This window comes from Condylura cristata, unplaced genomic scaffold (assembly GCF_000260355.1).
Source record: "Condylura cristata isolate star-nosed mole 26May11 unplaced genomic scaffold, ConCri1.0 scaffold00011, whole genome shotgun sequence".
NCBI lineage: Eukaryota > Metazoa > Chordata > Mammalia > Eulipotyphla > Talpidae > Condylura > Condylura cristata.
The window spans coordinates 8,874,206-8,893,835 of NW_004567112.1; the positions used below are offsets into that span (position 1 = coordinate 8,874,206).

The 19,630-nt window shown below is 42.7% G+C and overlaps 1 protein-coding gene and 1 pseudogene across 2 annotated transcripts in view; one reads left to right on the plus strand and one right to left on the minus strand.

Moving 5' to 3' along the window:
• Nucleotides 1-19,630, plus strand: part of ABLIM1 (actin binding LIM protein 1) — a 241,769-nt gene that overhangs the window by 35,072 nt on the left and 187,067 nt on the right. The window lies entirely within an intron of this gene.
• On the minus strand, nucleotides 3,496-14,830 carry LOC101632638 (annotated as a pseudogene). The gene is made up of 3 exons (XR_001145348.1): nucleotides 14,762-14,830; nucleotides 12,029-12,064; nucleotides 3,496-4,221 (listed from the first exon to the last, which is right to left on the minus strand). The product of XR_001145348.1 is annotated as a histone H3.3 pseudogene (transcript).

Consider the following 19,630-nt stretch of genomic DNA (forward strand, 5'->3'; position numbering starts at 1 on the left):
AACAAACATTTAGATAGAAAATAAATCTCTGGATAAAACTGGTACTAACTTATAATGGTCTATAATCTCGCTTTTGGTTGGCTGTGAATTTAGCGATAGCAAGTGTCATATATGAATCAACTACATCCCGTCATGCTATTAGCTTAGTGGCTTGGGATTTTATCATGGTTGCTGATCACAGCTTACTTGGCCATGTCTCTCTAGGTGCAATTTTATACTTCAGTAAAGGTTACAACATTCAATATTCATATTCATTTTCCTTCAAGGAACATAGTCTTTGTGTACTCTTTGTTTAGAAAGGAAACATCCCCAGCCTTATGAATAGGAAAGCAGTCTTTGGGTGAAAGATGAAAAGCCTCCGAGTTAAGCAGATTTACTTGGATGAAATGAAAGTTAACTGATGTAATAACACCTCTGTTCTCCAAATGTTTCTATTCTAGTGTGGTGGCTTACAGAGTGAGGAAACCATTGTTTTTAATTGACTTAAGGTTTCACCCAATAATTATACTGCCCAAGCCAAATAATATGACCCTTTTCTTTTTTTACTAACTTTTTACTAGCAGAACAGTAGACACAAGGCAAAATGATCAGAAGAGAGTTTTGCGTAGCAAACTTCTGTTCCATGGAGAAGTTGTCTTTTCCTTTCTCATCTAGCACTGGTGGGGAGACTCATATTTTCAGGGTTGGCTTTAAGAAACAGCCAGGCTTGGGGTCTATGCTTTATTCCTGCGCCATGCTACATGGTTTCGTTTGTGTTCTGAAAGCCGCCTGAGTATTTCCAAACTATTTAGCAGTTTCTATTGCAGTGGGAAAATTACACTGTAATACCCTGGGGGGATGGGGGAGGTGTTTTTATGTAATCACCACCATGCTCTGAGTCCTATATTCTCCTCTAAAAGTGTATAGTTTTGCATTTCTTATTAAGATCTTTAATCTACTGGAATGTATTTGTATGTGTATTGAAAGTAGGCATCTGTTTTGGTTTCCTACTTGGTTAGGACCACTTTATTTAACATTGGGAACATTTTCAGTTTGTAGAGAGAGAAATAATTTTTGGCATTTGTGTTGGATATTCAGTGGGGCTCAGGACATGCTGACTATGACATGTTGACTTGAATTTCAGTCTGAGGGAATGTAAGAAACCGCAGGTGCAGGAAGGGCTTCCTGACCGTTCTTTAAAACACTCATGTGACCTCCTAGATCATCTTTATTTCCAAGATGAGGGACAAGGAGAGGAATCTTGAAGAACAGGCCTTGCCGACCCTCCATCATGCCCTTCCTTTCCCATTCCCCCATGACTTGCCACTTTCCATCAAACTAGCATAAAAAAACACTCCGGTTTAACCAGATCTTTGGTTTTCCATCTCCTGTGGAGACATCTGTCATGTCGTAAAACTGATGTTAAGCAAATCTGTATGTTTTCCTCTTGTCCTATGTTAAGAGGGCCAGCTCAAAATCTAAGAGGGCCACAGAAAAGGTATTTCCCTCTACCTATTCTAACATTCCATATTCCACACTGTTTTTGACATTATAGCAAAACACAAACAGAAACTTCTGAACTGTCACTTGAAATGTTATCATGTTCTAAGGTGAAAGTATTCTTTCTCGGTGAAAGTTTTTTAAATAATGTGCTTAATCTCAGCACAGAGCAGCTCACTTTGGGGAGAGGTAGGGAAGGAAAGTTGCTCAGCCTCTTCTTTGTCTATCTCCCCGAGCACGCCAGCCCCCAAAGGGAGGTAGCGATCTTTAGTGATGACATTTTGAGATTCTGTGGAATGTTTTGGGTTGCTTTGCTGCCATGGATCCACATTTAACATGGTTTCTGCAAGGTAGACAGAATTCAGTTGCTGTTACGCTCAAAAACATTTTGCCCACTGGCAAAATGAAGCATTTTTAGGAAAACTGCAGCAAGTAACTTTGTCACATATGCATACCAGCTGTTTTGTAACAACAAATCTCTAATCCTGCTCCTTAAAACTTCTCAAAATCACACACTCGTCAGCGTTGGTGGTATAGTGGTGAGCATGGCTGCCTTCCAAAATCACACACTACATTCTTTGGAGGTCAAAATAACGTATCAATAATTTGTTTTTCAATATAGCTGCACACAATGAAGAAAATGAACTCAAGCCACACAATCCATATAGTGCTTGTGAGCATTTGAAAACAAGAAAAGTCATTCATGTGTCAGGAATCTGTTTTAACCTGAAAGGGACTTGTGGAGACTTCTTTCTTTCCCGACATCCAGGGCGTCTCTGTATTCTTCCAAAGAAGTGCACTTCATTCTCACAGGGGACCCGTGTCTCCACATCATCTTATCCTCCTGAGCTTTAGACTTGACGCTCTGCCTTGGGGCTGTAGTACACTGGCCGGGACAGAAGAGCTGAAGCCTCATTCGTGCCAGCGCCATATTGCTCATGCAGATACATGGTCTGAGAAACAATTCTTTAGTTCCCATTAGTAGATATTTAGGTGTTTCTAGGATTTTGGCTTGTTTCTGTTCTGATTCTGGCTTCGATGTCTCTCTGTGGGAAGCGTCCTACACAACTATCTTTGGTCTCCTCTGGGTGGGTGTGACCATAGTTTTCATTCCCAGTGGTGGGATTTATTTGCTCATCGGTTTTGTGCTTTTTAAACTCTTCAATTTTAATACTGGAGATTTTAAAAATACATTTCCAAATGCTACTTTTGGTGTGGAGACCTGATGCTTGTTGAGGAAACTTTGTTCTTTTCTTCTTTTTTAAAAATAGCATGGAGCTATTTTGTGTGACTGGGGGAGTGGAGGGAGAGAAAACAGAAACAGTTTTACTCGTGGTGTAGCTAAATATATGACAATGTGGAGCATAGCTTTATAACTTAACATGTGTCCCTTAGCAGTGAGACAAGACACAAGCTCGCTGACTGACAGAAGCAGGGTGAGCGTGAGTAGCTGGTAGCTGAGTCACACGGCAGCACCTGAGGCCTACCTGCCTGCCCCTTGGAGAGGTGATGTCCCTCTGGATCAACCCTGGATCATCCTGGATGCCCCCAGGCCTCATCGCCCTCTCTGAGAATCTTCTAGGGCTGGACAGTCTGGGAAGCCTGGGCCTAAACGGTCCCCTGAAATGGGCCTGTTGTGGCCGCAGGAGGAGGCAGGACTTGTTGCAGCCCCCAGCCTGGTTCTGTTCGTAGAGCAGGAGTACTCACGTGGGAGGCTTCGAAGAGTTCAGACCAAACACAGCAGCTTCCAACAACAATGCAAGGAGGAGAGAGGGGGTGAGAGAAAGTCAGGCCTGCTGCCCTGTGCCAAGGGCAGCTTTAGAGAGAATTCCTCCAGTTTTGAAAATTTCTTCTTTCCATAAAGACCCCAGTGATGGTGGTGATAGGTCTTGTTTGAGATGTTTTTTATGGTCTTGCTTGTCCTCCTTGGGTCATCACACTGACTCTTTGACACGTGAAGAAAGTAAGGCACCAAGAAATGAACCATATTATTCAAGGCCATCATTTTTTTTTCTCCAAGTCATAACCAGTTTTATTGCAAAAGGACCCTGTACACATTTCTCAATTCTAGTACCTTAATAGCTACCTAACAAGTCATTAACATACAGAAACATGCATCGTGAGAAGCAAAAAGTATCACCCATCCCATCCCTTCTGCATATTAGCAACTTGTCGCTCCTGAGCAAGTGCTCACACCACTGAGGTCTGTGGACAGTCACTTTTCACATTCATCCTGAGTGAAAGATGGAATGACGTAAGTACAAATGCAACATATTATAAACAATTTCTTACAAAAAAAACTCACAAATGAAACCAAAGTATTGTACAGAATTTACTACAACGCACCATAAAAACCGCTTAAGCTCTCTCGCCTCGTAACCGGCGAGCCAGTTGGATGTCTTTGGGCATGATGGTGACTCTCTTGGCGTGGATGGCGCAGAGGTTGGTGTCCTGGAACAGGCCCACCAGGTAAGCCTCACTCGCCTCCTGGAGCGCCCCGATGGCAGCACTCAGGTCGGTCTTGAAGTCCTGGGCGAGGTCGTGCACCAGCCTCTGGAATGGCAGCTTCCGGATCAGGAACTCGGTCGACTTCAGGTAGTGACTGATCTGCAGCGCCATGGTGCCTGGCCTGTACCGATGAGGCTTTTTCACCCCGCCGGTAGAGGGGGCGCTTTTCCGGGCGCTTTTCCGGGTGAAAGTGGAGGAGCTGGAGGTTCTCAGTCTCGCCAGAGACTCTTTGTTCTGTCATCAGGAACGTGCGATTTAATATTTTAATAGGCTTCCAGATGTAAAAAGAGGGAGCCTGTCTTCCAGAAATGACCAAAATTTTAGGGTATAGGTAGGAAAAATTGTTGGAAATTTAGAAAAAGGCAAAGTCGTGATTCTCCTATAGGTAATAACATGAACATGTGTCAAAATCAACATGTGTTGATTCATTAATCAACAAAGGAAACATGCAGATGTCACAAGCAACTCAAAAGAGAAACACAAACCAGGTGCTTTTCTAAATCAGGAAGATTGAAACTCAGGAGGCAAAATCCCACAGAAAGGGAGGGAAGGTCATTGTCCCTCAACAAGAATGGAGAGGGGTGTACAGAGAGCTGCAGAAAAACTCAAAGACAAAGAACAGGGTTGAAGCCAGAGGTGTGTTCAGAGTGTTGACGAAGAAGAGTTTTCCACAGAAATGCAGATTTGCCTCTGCACACCAAGCAGGCTGCCCTGCAGACTGGAAAGCAGAAATGCTGCCCTCTTGGCCAATGGTAAGGAGGAGAAGGGCAAGAGTCATCCCAGAATATTGATGTTTTCCAAAGTTTTGAAAAGGGCGGGTGCTTGCTCACCTTTACCTATAGGTCTTTCTTGCTGGCCTGGCTCATGTGACCCTATCCAAACTTGCCTTCAGGGGAGTGGCCTGCACTTTTATTTATTCCCTTTAAAGTTATTCAAATGTTCTGGTCCTATTTTCCATTTCCCAAGACCCTAGCTTGGGGCCACTTTACACTTTGTCCTGCAGGTAGCGAGTATTTTAATGGGGTTGGCCTCTTTCCTCCTGGTGCCCAGAGTTGCCCTTTTCCTCTGTTCTCCTCTCCTGAGCCTACCTCCTCTGGGTATGCCTGTCCTATGCACCTGTTACTCTCTCTCCCTCACCAAAGTCTGGTCAGACACTCAGAAAGAACTGAATAGGCAAATCACACTTGGTAAGTGTTTTTTATTCAAGAAGGCCCTGAGGTCGTCCCCCTCTGGCTGCACGTTGTGCCAGGTGCTGGGGACACAACAGCTCAGGCAGGGGCTTACGGCCTGCTGGCGAGACAGCGCGTAAACAGTTATTACAGTACAGTGTGCTCTGTGTTCCAGCCGAGGGCTCTCACCTCCAGCTAGGGTTACAGGCGAGGAAGGGAATAGCTCTGTCTCGGCAGGTCTGCAAGATTGGTGGAACTTTGTCAGTCAAGAAAAGGGCGACAGACCGGCACAGGGGCTGGACTCTCCTAGTGTGCCATGACAGGTCACTGGCCCCTGTGCTCTGCACCCACCCAGGTGAAGACAGCATCTCCTGAGAGAGGCCGCTTTGGGTACCAGTGGGATTCCTATAAGCAAAATGAGTTGGGCAGCAGAAGTACCAGAAAAGCACATTTTCTTTCTCCTTTTGTCCCTTACCACATGCAGTGTACCTGTTGGTGGAAACCCGAGATGGAAACTGAACACAACTACTTTTTCATTTCTTCATTAAGGCTAACAGCTTGGTTTAGAAGTTTAGATCTCTACAGCTTTATCAGGAGAAAAAAACGCCACTGGCCTTTGAGATCTGGTTATAAGGCTTAAACATGATCTTCAGGTCATTTAATTCTTCTCAGAGCCTGCTGGCCCACTCGCTGAGGATGTCCCACGGCACAGGTTTCTGCACAGTGAGGGGTCTCCAAGTCGAGCCCAGTGAGGCTGAGTCCAGGAGCCCAATACACACACATACTCCTGAGAGCCGGGAGGTTTCTGGCGTGCTGCCTTCCCTCTCTAGAGGTGAAGCTCACCTGTGAGGGACTTAATGCTAATGAAGGCAGCTGTCCCAAAAGAGAGGAGCTGGCAGTGTGCTTGGGAAAAACACAGTTAATCCCCACTGCCACCCAGCCAGACTCAGAAAGCTACTTCATCTATTAATAAGCTGTGTGACAATCCTCCTTATCAGAACTAGACCCCATTTCCAATTAATTCTCAGAGCAGCCATCTTGGTGTGGGTCAGATTTATCAGCTGGCCCTTGTGGAGCAAAGTAGGAGTTGGGTTCCTCAGATGTCAGTGTTTGATTTTAAGGCTCTGTTGTGAATAAAGCTTCCATTTAGACAGTGAGTTTATTTATTTGCACAGTTGGGGGGTGTGAAGACTGCAGTTAAGTGGCAGGCAGGTGTCTGACAGTGAAGGTGAAGAACCATGTTCCTGTTGTACAGAAAGTAGTTTGGGTTGTCTAATTTTCTTTCTTTATGATTGAAGTTTATGTGCTGTTTGTTACTGATGTGAACATGTCTTGGCCTGGACCACTACCTCTCTGTAAGATAAGGATCTATTAAAAAAAGGCAGCACAGGCCCTCCCTAGTGGCGCAGTGGGTTAAAGCACAGCACTGAGAAGCTAAAGCCACTTCCGCATGAGTTCGATTCCCGCCTGCCCCGCAGGAGACCACATGGCGTGGCAGACCTCTTCTGACCCGCCCGCTGCTCCCCTCAGCAGTGTATGTTTCAGTACATCTGCCTGTTCTGCTCCCCACTCTGTCTCTGGTGAATTCTCTCACCCTCCGCATCTCTGGCTTGTACCCCAGTTCTGTAAGAATAAAAAAAAAAAAAAAAAGGCAGCACAAAGAAGGCTCTGGATGAGTAAATGGTATGATGGGGGATGTTCATTCCTAAAGAAATCTCACTGCACTTTCTTGTTGACCAGAGTGGGCTTAATTCTCCTAAAAGCCTTTTGAAAAGACTTCTCATGAAAAGTAGATTGAACTTTGTGTGTAGACTTGTCATAGATACTTCTTCATGACTTAGGAAGAATGATTGACAATTATTCTGAAGAGTTGGGAATAAAGGCAGGTAGGGTTGGTAAAAGAATGGAGATTCTGAAAATGTTTAACAATTTCAAGGTGAGAATGTTCCAAGAGTCCCCCTGAAAACTTTGTAGGGAGTCCCTGTCTTCAGCCAGAGCAGCCAGCACAGAGCTGCTTGGACAGGACAGAGGGGACGAGAGTGGTATCTGTCTGTTTTCCTGTGGTCTGCCCTGTAGCAATACACACTTTGACATAAAGACTGAAGTCATTATATCAGCAATATTTAGAATTTTATTGTGTGCCTGAAACTATTACCAGTCTCATCCAAGTATTCCAATACATATATTTGGACTATATCATGTCACTGTTCTCATAGACTAATTTGCCCTGGCATTCTAGCCTGGGAGGTGAGGTGGAAGAACAGGATTTTGCATCAGGCTCCAGAATCGTTACTGTTCTTAACCAAGTGACCTTGGGCAAGGTCATATGAGAATAGAAATTCTACTTAGAGTTATTGAGGGCTCAACTAAGATCACTTGTATTAATCGCCCAGTTTTGTATTGAGCAGAGTAAGTAGTCAAAAATAAAAAACGTTTCACTTTGGAGAAAGCCTGGATATTGAATTTTCAGATTCAGTGAAACTATAGCTGAAATAGAGATGTCATTTAAAACAGGGAGATTACATAAAATATAAAAAACATGAATTCTCAGGGACATATGCACTCTTCTGTTCATTGCCACACCATTTACAATAGCCAAGCTGTGGAAGCCACCTACTGCCCTGTGACAGGTGAGTGGATAAAGATGTGTTATGTATGCACAATGGACTACTAATCAGCTATTAAAAAAAAAATGAACTCTTGTCATTTACAACAACCAGAATGGAACAGTAGAGGATTGTGCTAACCTTCTGATTGTGTGTCAGAAGAAAGACAAATGCCAGATGATTTCACTCATACGTGGAATGTAAAGAAACAAAGCAAAGGGAAGGCAAAAATAAGCCAAAACAAACCTTGGAACTCTAACTGCAGCTATGAGACTACCAGAGCAGGAGTGTGTGCAGGGTTTGAGGCAAAGGGGCAAGTAGTGTGGTGGTCTAGGGTGGGGGATTGTTGGGACTTTGTTGTGTTAATGTTTGTAGGGTTGTGAACCTGTTCCTCTAACACACAGAGTAGAGTATACCAAGGTCACCTCAAGGTGCGTAACAAAAAGAACGGAAGAAGAGGAGAAAGAGGAAGAAGAAGTGACAAACCAGATTTAATCTTTGGGCTGTCATTCCTGACCTAGAGAATATCTCTTGAATATGTCTATGTATATATAATGATCATAATTAAAATGTTTGTTCATCTATAGGGAATCCATGGGGGAGGGTGTGGAATCCTTTGGCTATAAGTTATCTTCTCTACTTTCTATTACATCTCAGGCTATTCTTGCCAAGTTTGCCCTGTGATGACTGGTCATTATTATGTAAAAACACCCATGTGAACAAAAGTTCAAATAGCACAAAAGGCTGTTCAGTGAAATGAGCTTGTGCTCCTCAGAAGTAGCTAATATTAACATCTTCTTTGTTTCCCTCCAGAAACTTTTCCCGTGCGTGTGCACAGGTAGCTCATACTTTATACAGATGAAGCAGCCCATACACATTCACCTGTACCTTGTGTCTCTTATTCTTTAAACTTGCTTGTCATCAGTTTCAAGTGACAAAAGCTAGATGATTTGGAAGACCTTGGACCAAAATGGGAGAACTACAGGCAAAGAATGAATTTAGTGAAGGGTCTAGGACTTGAGACCCTTTAAAACTGTAAGGGACTTAATTATATTCCTCTGGTTTCCAGTCCGATTCCCCCTGGAAGAACTTCTGGGTTAATTATGGGTCCCTGGGACACTTGGCAGACACAGCTGCTGGAGTGCTGCTCCACAGACAGAGGTAATTAATCATCCGCCTGAATCAGGAGCAAAGGCACCATTCTTTGTCCTCATTACCAATGGCTTTTAGTGCAGGAAAACTTCCTTATGAAATGGAACAACATGTGATTTTTATTTTTTAGAATGTAAGTAGAGGGTATTAAAGGTATTTCCATATTGGACTTTCTATCATAAAATAGAAGCCAAAAAGTACATGTAAGGGACACTAAATCTTTTACCTCTTTGGGGGTCATTTATTGATGCTTTGGAAGTTTTACTCAGAAGAACACTGTGTGAATACTAATGGTCCCTTTCCATATCATATAATCCTAGTAGTTATCTATTTCAGTGTTTCCCTCCCCCCCCAACCCATGGGTTATTACTCAATGGGAGGCAATTTCTTCCCCAGTGGACATTTGGTAAGATCTGAAGACATTTTTGGTTGTCTCAGTGAGGGGTGGATGCCCCTGGCATCTAGCAGGCAGAGGCCAGCGACATAGCTCAGCATTCTACAGCGCACACATTCCCAACACAATTAATAATTGGCCCCAAGGTCAAAGATCCTGAGGTTGAGGAATCCTACTGGGTTGGTCTAGTTCTGTGCTCTGTGGTTTCAATTTGGTTGTTTTTGTACATTCCTTAGAACCTCAAACAGCTCTTCCAGCTGTAAGAGTCTTCAGAAGCTCTTCAGATCAATAGACAGAGACATCAGCTCGGAGCAGTTCACTTGCTCCGAACACACATGGGTGGCAAGCGTCACCGTACTGGTGAGTCATTCACACTGGTGGGCTCTCTCATTGGCTGTAGTATCCCCTGCCCCAGGGGCTCAGGAGACGTTGGGAGAACAGATGAATGAGATACTGTGGTGCTTTGGCATCTGCTAATGGGTCAGCAACAGCAGTCTGAGCAGAAATTTTGCACCAGTGCATACTTGGCTTCATAAGCACTGTAACTTCAATGACAGTTCTATGTCGGTTGTTGGCTTCGGTTAATGGAGCTTACCATCTCTGCTCTTTCCCACTGTTCCTGTTGAGCAATTCCAGGCAGTGTGTGCAGCCACAGAGGACATTTTATAGATAATGAGCATCTAGTGGATGTCAGTCCCTGAGGCATAATAAACTCAGTGTTGAAGACTCTCAGGCAGAGGTCCACTTTTCTTGGAGTTCTGAAGTGCTTAATTTTCCCAAGGATTTGCAATCATTGGTAATCTGGAAGATTCTAACTTTGAGTTCCTGTGATCTTAACATTCAGCACATATCTGCAAGATGAAGTCCCGTTGACCAGAAGACACGCCTTAAAAGTTCAAAAGGTCATGGTCCCCACATATGAAGCCGAGAAGAACATAGTTACTTTGACATGATTTCCGTTTCCTGTTTGGCATGGGGCAAGCTTTTTTCCCTTTTGTTCTCTACTAATTTTACATTGCTGTCTTTGAAATCCCATTGGAACTTGTTTGTACCTACCCACCTTACTTAATTATTGCAGCTTTTAGAAATGGCATTGGAGCTGGAGAAGCAATTTTAACTAACACTGACCACAAAAGATGGAGGAATCCAAGTTTCTTTGTATGGAAGGACAAGGCAGATGACAATGGGTCTGGGCTTCTCCATGTGGTCTGGTTACTCCTGACCTCAGTGCTCCAGGAGAGTCAGACAGAAATCAGTGACTTCTGGGGTGAGCAGAAAATACAATCCTAGTAGCACCGGAGAGAATTTCTGCTGCATCCTTGCAATATCCATCTGTGGAAAACCTTGGTTATTTTGGTTGGGAGAGGGAGAGAGAAGTGGAGCCAGACAGAACCTCTGGGGCCTGACTCTGATGGCAGAGTGGAGCCCGATCACGCTGGCCTGTGCACTTAACTCTTAGGACTGATTTCAAGGGCAGTGCAGAACCTGTGCATTTTGTTATGTTTCTTTCCATGTTGTCCTTTCTCTTGGACTGCAGATGAAAGAGTTCATAAGTATAATATTAGTTTGACAAAGAAAGAGTATTGATGGAAGACATGATTTCTTTCAGAGAGAAACACTTCCCTTTTAAGCTCTGAGTATGAAATACGTTACTGCATGTTCCTTTCTAAAGGGAAAGTCATCGTGAGGGCCAAGGCCAGGAGACATCCTTGGCGTCCTCCCGCAGCCTGTCTGTCTCCTCTGCACCTCATCGTCGTTGTCTATGTGGCGATTTGCCTGAGAGCCAGGGGTTTTACGCACTGTGCTGAGCGAGGACAAGTGTACAGCAAGTCAGCCTGGCTCGCTTATCAGGGAGGAGTCACTATTAGGAAATACGTGTCTTTTAAAGAATGTAATTTGTTTTGTTTTACTTAATATGTTCTTACTAGGAAAAAAAGAGCAGACGCTTCCCAAACTCCCAAGCTTGTCCTTTTCTAGCAACTGATTTTACTTGGAAAGAATTGAAGGAAGAGGGGTGGCCACTAACTTGAGGTGTGTTTGTAAAAATTAGTGGTGTTTGGCTGGCTAATGGAGGAAAGGGCACAGTTCCCTGAGTAGAGCAACTACGTCGCCTGGAATTTTCATTCTTGGCTCTCTCTTTCAATTCCCTCGGCCCGCAGCCTTTCTGGGAAATCTCTGCCTTTCCCCCCTGTGTCAAATAAGAAAGTCTGTGCTGACAGGAGAGCTAGTAACTTTATTTAGAATAGTATTATATTCAATAAATAACTTCCATTGACATTTTAGAGCGGGAGGCAGTGGGTGCAGTTTTGGGTTTTGTTTTTCTGTACGTTCTTTTCCTTCCCTTCTTTTAAAAAGAATATTCACAAATCATCCAATCGTTTCTACCTTTGTGGCAATAACAAGGAAATGGAGCTGAGAGAGGAAAAAGAAATCCTAAATCGTTGGCTTTTGTAACAATCCTCTATGTGAGAAGAACGTAGTATGGACTCAATGTTTCCTTCTCAGTACTACCAACGGATTATTGTCTTCTTGAGTCTTGCCCTGAGCTTTCTCATCCTGTCAGTAAGTTTACGTAACGTCATCTACTGGCTTGTATGTAGGGCACACCAAAGCAAAGCAAACCTCACCCTCTGTGTGTGTGTGACCCCAAGATAAGTGGATGGAACATTTTCCTCTCCTCTGGGCACAGCTGTCTGAGGTTGCAGATCAGAAAAACTCACTCTGTGGTTGGACACAGCCAGCTCCGAGTTGCGAACCTTTAGGTAACATTAGTCACAAGGATATCCAAACTCCAGACGTCCCAAATCTTTTTCAAGTGTCGCTTTTAATGTAGGATGCCAGAATTGCCGGCTTTTCTCTGGGCCTTTGCTCGGCTGTCATTGGCTGGAGACCCAGCAGAGCTGCTGCAGAAAGAGCTGGACTCTGTGTCTGAAGACCTGCTTTCTGGGGTCACTATGAATAACTGTTTGATCCGCAGCAAATCAGTTAACCTCAATGAACTTTAGTTTTCGCATCTGTGAAACCAGATACAAAGCCTGAAATACCAAATGCATGTTTTCATTATCTAGATGAAGCTAATTAAAAAACCAGCTCCAACCTTGTGATTAATAAACAGGAAGAGAAGGCACTCGATCCCAAGGTAAACGGCCTTGCAGGCCACTTCAGTGAGTACTCTGGGAAAAATGTTCTAGAATGTAAAATGCTTGTGAGGGTTGCTGATGTTATTTATCAGTAGTCCTCTCAAGACATTTCTGGGAGGTGCTTTCCTTTTGAGTCTAAGTTGATGTAAATGAAGTTACTGTAAATGATAGGAGAGAACTTCTGTTTAGAGGTTGATGAGGACTGAATTTTCTGTTTCTGATTTAATGTGCTGGTGGCTGGAAGACTTTTCCGTAGACCAGCTTTCTCTTCTGTACAGTTCAAAGCTGTCTGCCTTCTAGTGCTCTCCTCCCATGGTGCTGTGAATTCTTGCCACCTGCATCCGGTCTCACATCCTCGTGTCAGGACTCTGGAGGAGTTGGTGTTCTTTAACACAAGGTGTGTCCCAGAATCATTCTTACCCTTGGCAGCAAAAGCTGAAATCTACATGACCGTGATCATGAACCCCTTAAATTTAGTCCACAAAACTCAAACTGAATGTATTCCAAACTCAGCTTGTCCTTCGTCAGATTCTTAACAACCAACCGTGTTCCACCTCAGTGCTCACTCACGGGAGTTGGGGGGGAAGTAGGCAAATGGGAAGAGAGGGTTGTCTTAAAAGATGGAGTAGACACTTGTGTGTGTGTGTGTGTCCTCTCTTTCCCAAATGGAGGGTAGCCTAAGTACCTCTTTTGAAAATTAATTCAGTTGCTTCTCTCACATTATCTCTCAGCATTCACCCCACTTTTTCTGCCATCCCCTTTTTTGACTTTTGCTTTTACCACATGTACAATTTTTATTTATTTGTTTTAAAATTATTTTATGTATTTATTTTTTAAAATGCTTTATGACTATGTTAAATATATTTTTTTAATTTTTATTCATGTATACAGAGCTGGGGTGTGGGCCAGAAGTACAGAGACTGTAGGAAAATTCACCAGAGACAGAGTGGGGAGCAGAACAGACAGATCTATGAAGAACACTGCTGAGGGGAGCAGTGGGTAAGACAGAGAGGTCTGCTGCACCATGTGGGTCACTTCCAGGGCCAGAGTTCGAACTGGCACTGAAGCTGCCATGGCCAGCTTCACAGTGCTCTGCTCCAGCCCGCTGCACCACCAAGGAGGGACTTATTTATTTTCTTGGGTTTTGTTACTGATGCCAATGATCAGCCCCCTGTACTTTTGGGGTTCCAGGAGAGGAGGCACCCTCACCTTTCCCTTGTGCTTGGCAGGGAGACCTGTGTGGCAGGAGAGCCTGGCAGGAGGCCCTGACAGGAGGGAGGGAGCTCTTAAGGAAACACTGGCTGTTGCCCTAGGGAAGGAGGGGTTCAGGTGACTTCAGGCCGCATTGCAGCCTGGTGAGGTGCCTGGTGAGGGTGTTATGTTTCAGAATGTGTGGGTTAGCTGGATCTCACTATCCAGGGGCAACTCAGCCTGCATTTTGCCTGCCATCCTTCCCGAGGTGTCTTCCTTTTCGAATGCCCTTTCCTTCTGGCCAGGAAAGTTTCAGAAAGTTTCCCATCACCTAGCTGTTGAGCAGTGCGTGTTCTGTCTGCGTCACCACATGTGAGCAAATCAAAGCCCTGCCGCCAGCCCAGGCTGATGCACAGCAGCTAGTGAAATAACTCAGCAGAACGTTCAAAACTCTTTGATAATTAGTTTCTAAGACTAGTGTTCAGGAAGCCCACAGCAGTGAGGAAGCTTAGGAAGTTTGCCATTAAAAACTGAACCAAAGTCTAACTGGAGAACTTGGGGACATAATGGCCTCTAACACAACTGTGCACATGGTTGTCACGGCCACATGTGGCCTTCCAGCCTTGCTGCAAGCACAGGATTTTTGATATTTTGGGTTAAATAAAACAGTTGTTATAATTAATCCCACCTGTTTCCATTTACTTTTTAATGTACTTACCAGGAACTCCTCAGTGACATGTGGCTCACATTGTATCTCTATGGACCAGACCGGGCTCTAATTTGTCATGTTGTGATTCCCGAGTATTGCACAGATGTTTCCCAGGCTTCCTGGAAAGTCTAGGGAGAGGTTGTTTTGGTTTTTCACAGGACTGGGCAGGGTTTTTACTTTTTTTTTTTTTTTGAAGTTGAACAGAGCTCTGAAACAATGAATCAGCAAGGCCTTCTCTTTATAATGAGTGGGAATAAGGGTAATGAAACCCCTTGGGGGACATCACAAGTCAAATAACAGAGGATGTTCTCTGCTTTCAGGAAAGTATTTCCCCCAAAGCTTCTCTGTTCTAGCCTTACCTTTGCCCATCATCACTCAGCAGTTGTCCTGGATGTCACTAGCCTCAGGCTTACGCTAATGGCATCAAGCAGTTCACAGCTATCCTTGGTAGACATTCTGGGGGGCACAGTGAGGGCCAGCATGTTGGCATATACTCAGTTCCCATAGTTCACTCTGGGTTGTTGTTGCCAGTGTACATTTGAGACAGTAACTCCTAGTGAAAAAAAAATTATTTTATTGATCAGGCTATCCCATTGGTCATCAATTGATCGCTGCTACTACAATAATATTTATATAACTTGGGTGTTAGAAGGAACCTTGTTAAAATAAGTATAAATTTTTGTCTTTGAAAGAATGTCATTGCTTAAATTAAGTCAGTTCCCATAGGCTTCTTAATCCTTTGCGGTATTTATTTATATGCAGTTAATTTTCCTGTCTCCTTATCTAATTACCACATTCTTTTTTTATACTTTGTAGATACTCTACAAATTCTGATTGATTGGTAGATTCTGAGATGACGTAAAGAAAAAGTGCAATCTTGTACTGGAGATTCAATTGCAAAGATTAGAGTTTAACTTAGCAGTGATTTTTGAGTGGATTCACTCCTCATCGTTAGAATTATGATGGTCTCACATTAGAGGTCAGAGTAATCTAACCTGTTGGCTGTTTGTTTTGGGAAATAACCCAATGAGATGATTAACAAATAATTTAACTCGCACCCATATCCCGCAGTTTACAGCCCTGACCTTGCACGTAGAGCAGTATTTACACTGTCATTTCATAAAACAAGCAATTTCATATAATTGCAAACTTTTTGTTGTGATTTGAGAATATCTGAGTTAATTAAAATAACCCAAGGAATTTTTCTCAGAAGTCACCTTGGCTACATTTTCTTGCCCTTTTCTGCTTTAGCACGGCAGTGCATTTAAGAGAGATTGCTTTTGTTTCGGGGCCAATCTGGTGCCTGCCTTTCGCATCAAGGGACTGAGTACATTTTGTTGAATGAATGACTTCTCGCATTTTCCATTAGTTTCCCTGCTTTTGCTTATCTCCCAACCATCTCCAGTTCCCTTTCCCTTTGTCCTTACTGATCAAGTTCAACCACACACAATGTTTTTTCAGAACATTCTCTCCAGTTTCCACTATTTAAGATCTTTGCTTTATCTTCCTAATCCCCATCCTCCTCCCCATTGCTGGCCAGTATTCCTCATGGAACTTGCAAGATTCCCCTGAATGCCTGCATTTGACTTTGGGTATCGGCTGATGTGGAATTCATATCCTAATTTTAAGCCTGTTAAGAAATTACAGTTTTAGTAAACTGTTTAAAAACACTGGCTGGTTCTAGTCAAGTCAGAATTCTGTCTGCTGCTTTTTCTTAGCAATTCAAATTCTTGCGCTCTTGTTTAGAAGTCTTGAACATGAACACAAATATCCCTTGATCTATGATGGCATGAGTGCATTTATGCTTCGAGGTCACAGCATGGCCCAAACACTTCTCAGCCCTTCCTTTACACAGATTCTGCACGTGTTTGGTGTATGAACTAGGCTTGATGTTAATGATAAACAACTCCAACTTTCATTTCTTACTACTTGATCATATTGTTAAGGTACTACAGAAGCTTGGAAATGTCTGGCACAACTCCTCAAATCTTTGAAAGTCCTTAGATTGATGTACATGGGGGGAATTATAAAACAGTCTCAGCACCTCAGCTTCAGAAATAGTCATGGGTTTGTCTTTGAGAATCAGAATTCGCTCATTCTTGCTGGGCCTAGACTCCCATGCAAGTCCATGCTCCACTCAGTCTTTATTCTTAAACAAGCTATGGATTCTCTTTGTAGAAATGGCCTATAACAAAATGCCCTTCCACTTTTCCAGGCATGCCAGAAAAAAAGGATGTTGGGCCCCACATGAGAAGGGAGACTGGTTTGTCCTGCTCATTTGATCTCCCCTCTCCTTGCCCCAGAATGACCAAAGGCAGGCTTTGCTGTGGTCATTTATTAAAAAGACTAAATTAGCTGTTACCAGAGTTCGGGAAGCTTGAAACTGGGCACTGGAAATCTGATGATATGTGCATCCTAAATTCTAGTTTAGTAGCTGGTTGAGAGAAAGAGAGAGCAAGACAGACAGAGACAAGAGGAAGAGAAAGAGAGTGGAGGGAAGAAGAAGGGAGCCACTGAACAATGAGAGAGGACAAACCACAGAAATGCCATTGGCAGTCTGAATCTGGGGTTAGGGCCTCTCTTAGATACAGTAGCCATGTAACTGAAAAGCAGATCATTGCTGACCCAACTAAGCCCACCAGTTAGAGGAGGCTCTATCCCATAAAGATCATTGCGTCAGGTGCCTTCTTTTCCCTGACATCCTGTGGTGTGAGTGTGTACTCTGCATATTAGTTCCACAAAGAGAAATCAGTCTTCTCCAGGGATGAAGATTCGTGAGCACATTGACTCTACAAAGGAGTCAAACTCACTCTAGTGAGAAGGCATGGAGTGTCCTGCAAGAAACGGATTCTCCAGTAGGGGGTGGTGGTGGACCATGCCCCCCCAGCCTGTATTTGGGAACCTGAGCTCTGACATGATGAGCTGTTTAGACTGAATGTGGTGTTCCCCCAGAGCCATGAAAACTGAATTCGATGAACACTGACAGCATGTCAAACACAGACCAGCTATTTTGGAGCCCATGGAGAGTAGCAAATGCTGCACCGTGCTCAGGCATTTGTGAAGGCTGTGTCACTTGTCCAAGAGCCTGGGCTGGTGGGAGCAGCTTGTAATGGGTCCTGGTACTGCCCCGATGGGCAGTGGAATCTTAGGGGAAGGTGTTTGTCTTTCTCACCTTCAACTCTGTAAAATGGGTACAATAATACCTACCGCTTTCCCACTACTAACAAAGCATAGACCTGCCAGAATATATGCACCAAGACAAGAATTCTACAAGGTGAATACAGTAATGAAAGACAAAAAAAATGTCAAGGTAGGAAAGGATAAAGCATTGAACATGTTCATCTCCAAGGGGGAGGAAGTGTATTTTTTACTGGGTACTGCTGTACCTCCCAGTAACGTACTTGCATGTCTTTCAACCGTGTCTCTTCATTAGCTTTGAGCTCACCTCCAATTTTTCATTAATTTTAAATTAATTTTCATTGTAATTCTAAATAATATACTGACTTTAAATAATACCCCCTGACTCCCTAGTACGTAAAATGAGGGCAATATCACCCTGTACCTCACTTTTCTTCTAGCTGTTTTTTCTGCCATCTTTTAAGGTTTAAAATCTTTAAATCTGCTAACTTTCACACATTCTTTTTTTGGTAAGTTGCTTCTTTAGATCTGAAAACCAATGGAAAGCTTTGTAACATTAAAATTGTGTCAATGAAAAAAAAAATATGTCAATGTCCCTAACTACAGAAGCAGGCAGTGGTTTGGATCTATAGAAAAGCAATTATTATTTTGTGCATGAAATCTATCTCGTGCTAACAAAATGGTGAAGCATCAGCAAAGAATCATCAACATCATGTTAATTTTTAGTTCATCATAGTTGGACCATGACTTTCTTATACAAACTTTAAATTTACATGATGATTTCAATTCCAGTGTTTTTGCTTTTGGTTTGCCAAACAAAATGAATGTATAAATAGCATCCTTAAGATCTGCCATCCTCTTAACCATGCTGACTTGTTGAATGAAATCCATGAGGATGCTTTATTGGAACCTCCTAACCATGTTCTAACTTGGCCTCACTCACTGGCTTCCAGATCTGTTGCAAAGGTGACAATGGAAGATGTGACATTTTATCCTTAAACCAAGTCTGTATTTTCTTGGCATCAATATCATTATATTGGAGGATTCATTTTACCTTCTGTTTGAATCATTGTTTAAGTAAGCCTTGTCAGTAAGGGTGTGTAGCGGTAAATGGAAGCTTTGTGTATCTGGAAAAGCCTTATTTTGCTTACTTGCTTGATTAGCTAAGTATACTATCCTGGTTCAAAGCTGGTTTTCCTTAAAATCCAAAGGCATTGTTCCATGACTTCTGACATCGGGAATAACTGCCAAATCTGATGGTGACTAAGTCCTTTTCCTTCCCTTGTAATCTTATTTGGTCTCTGGTAGCATTTCAGATCTTCTCTGTATCTTCAGGGTTCTGAAATTCTACCAGGATATGTCTTGTGTCTTTTTGTTTTCATTCAACTCAGTACCTGGCTTGCTGAGGGGCAGGATGTGCCCCTCTTCTGGTCTGGAGAATTTTTTTATTTCTTTCCCTCTGCTTTTGCTGTTCTCTCTTTCTGAAACTCTGATTAAATGGATGCTGGGTATCCTCCATAGCTCTTCATTTTTCTTTCATATTTTCAGTCATATTTTTATTTCACTCTACCTTCTTAAACAGCACCTTGACATTTTGTCATAGCCTGGATTTTTTTATTTTCATAACCACTTTGTAAATTTCTCAAGATTCTTTTTCTCTAGTTACTCCTTCAGTATTTTTCTATCTTTATTTCATGCTGCACTTTCAAATACCTGAAGTGATATGGATTGAATTTGTACTTATGTCCTTTTTCTATAGTTTGAATATGTTTTTCTAGAATCATGTATTTATATTTTCATCTTGGTCCTACTCTGTGCTGTTGGTTTTCCTATAATGTTTATTAATTCTTATTTCTTCATATGTGCTCATTAATAAGAAGACTAATAAAGATATCTCAATTTTAGGGGACTAATTTTCCCTTCTGTTCCCTTGCTAGTACAATTTTTCCTCTTTCTTGAGTCAGTCTGCCTACAGAAGTCTCTAAAATATAATCTTCAATACATATAGTCATGTATTGATCTAAAATCATTTTTACTTTAAGGCACATGCCTGATGAAATGGCAAAATGATCTTTTGAAACCCCAAGGAAAGTTATGGAATTTTATATGACTCCAAAAGCATTTTTTTAAAGATTTATTTATTT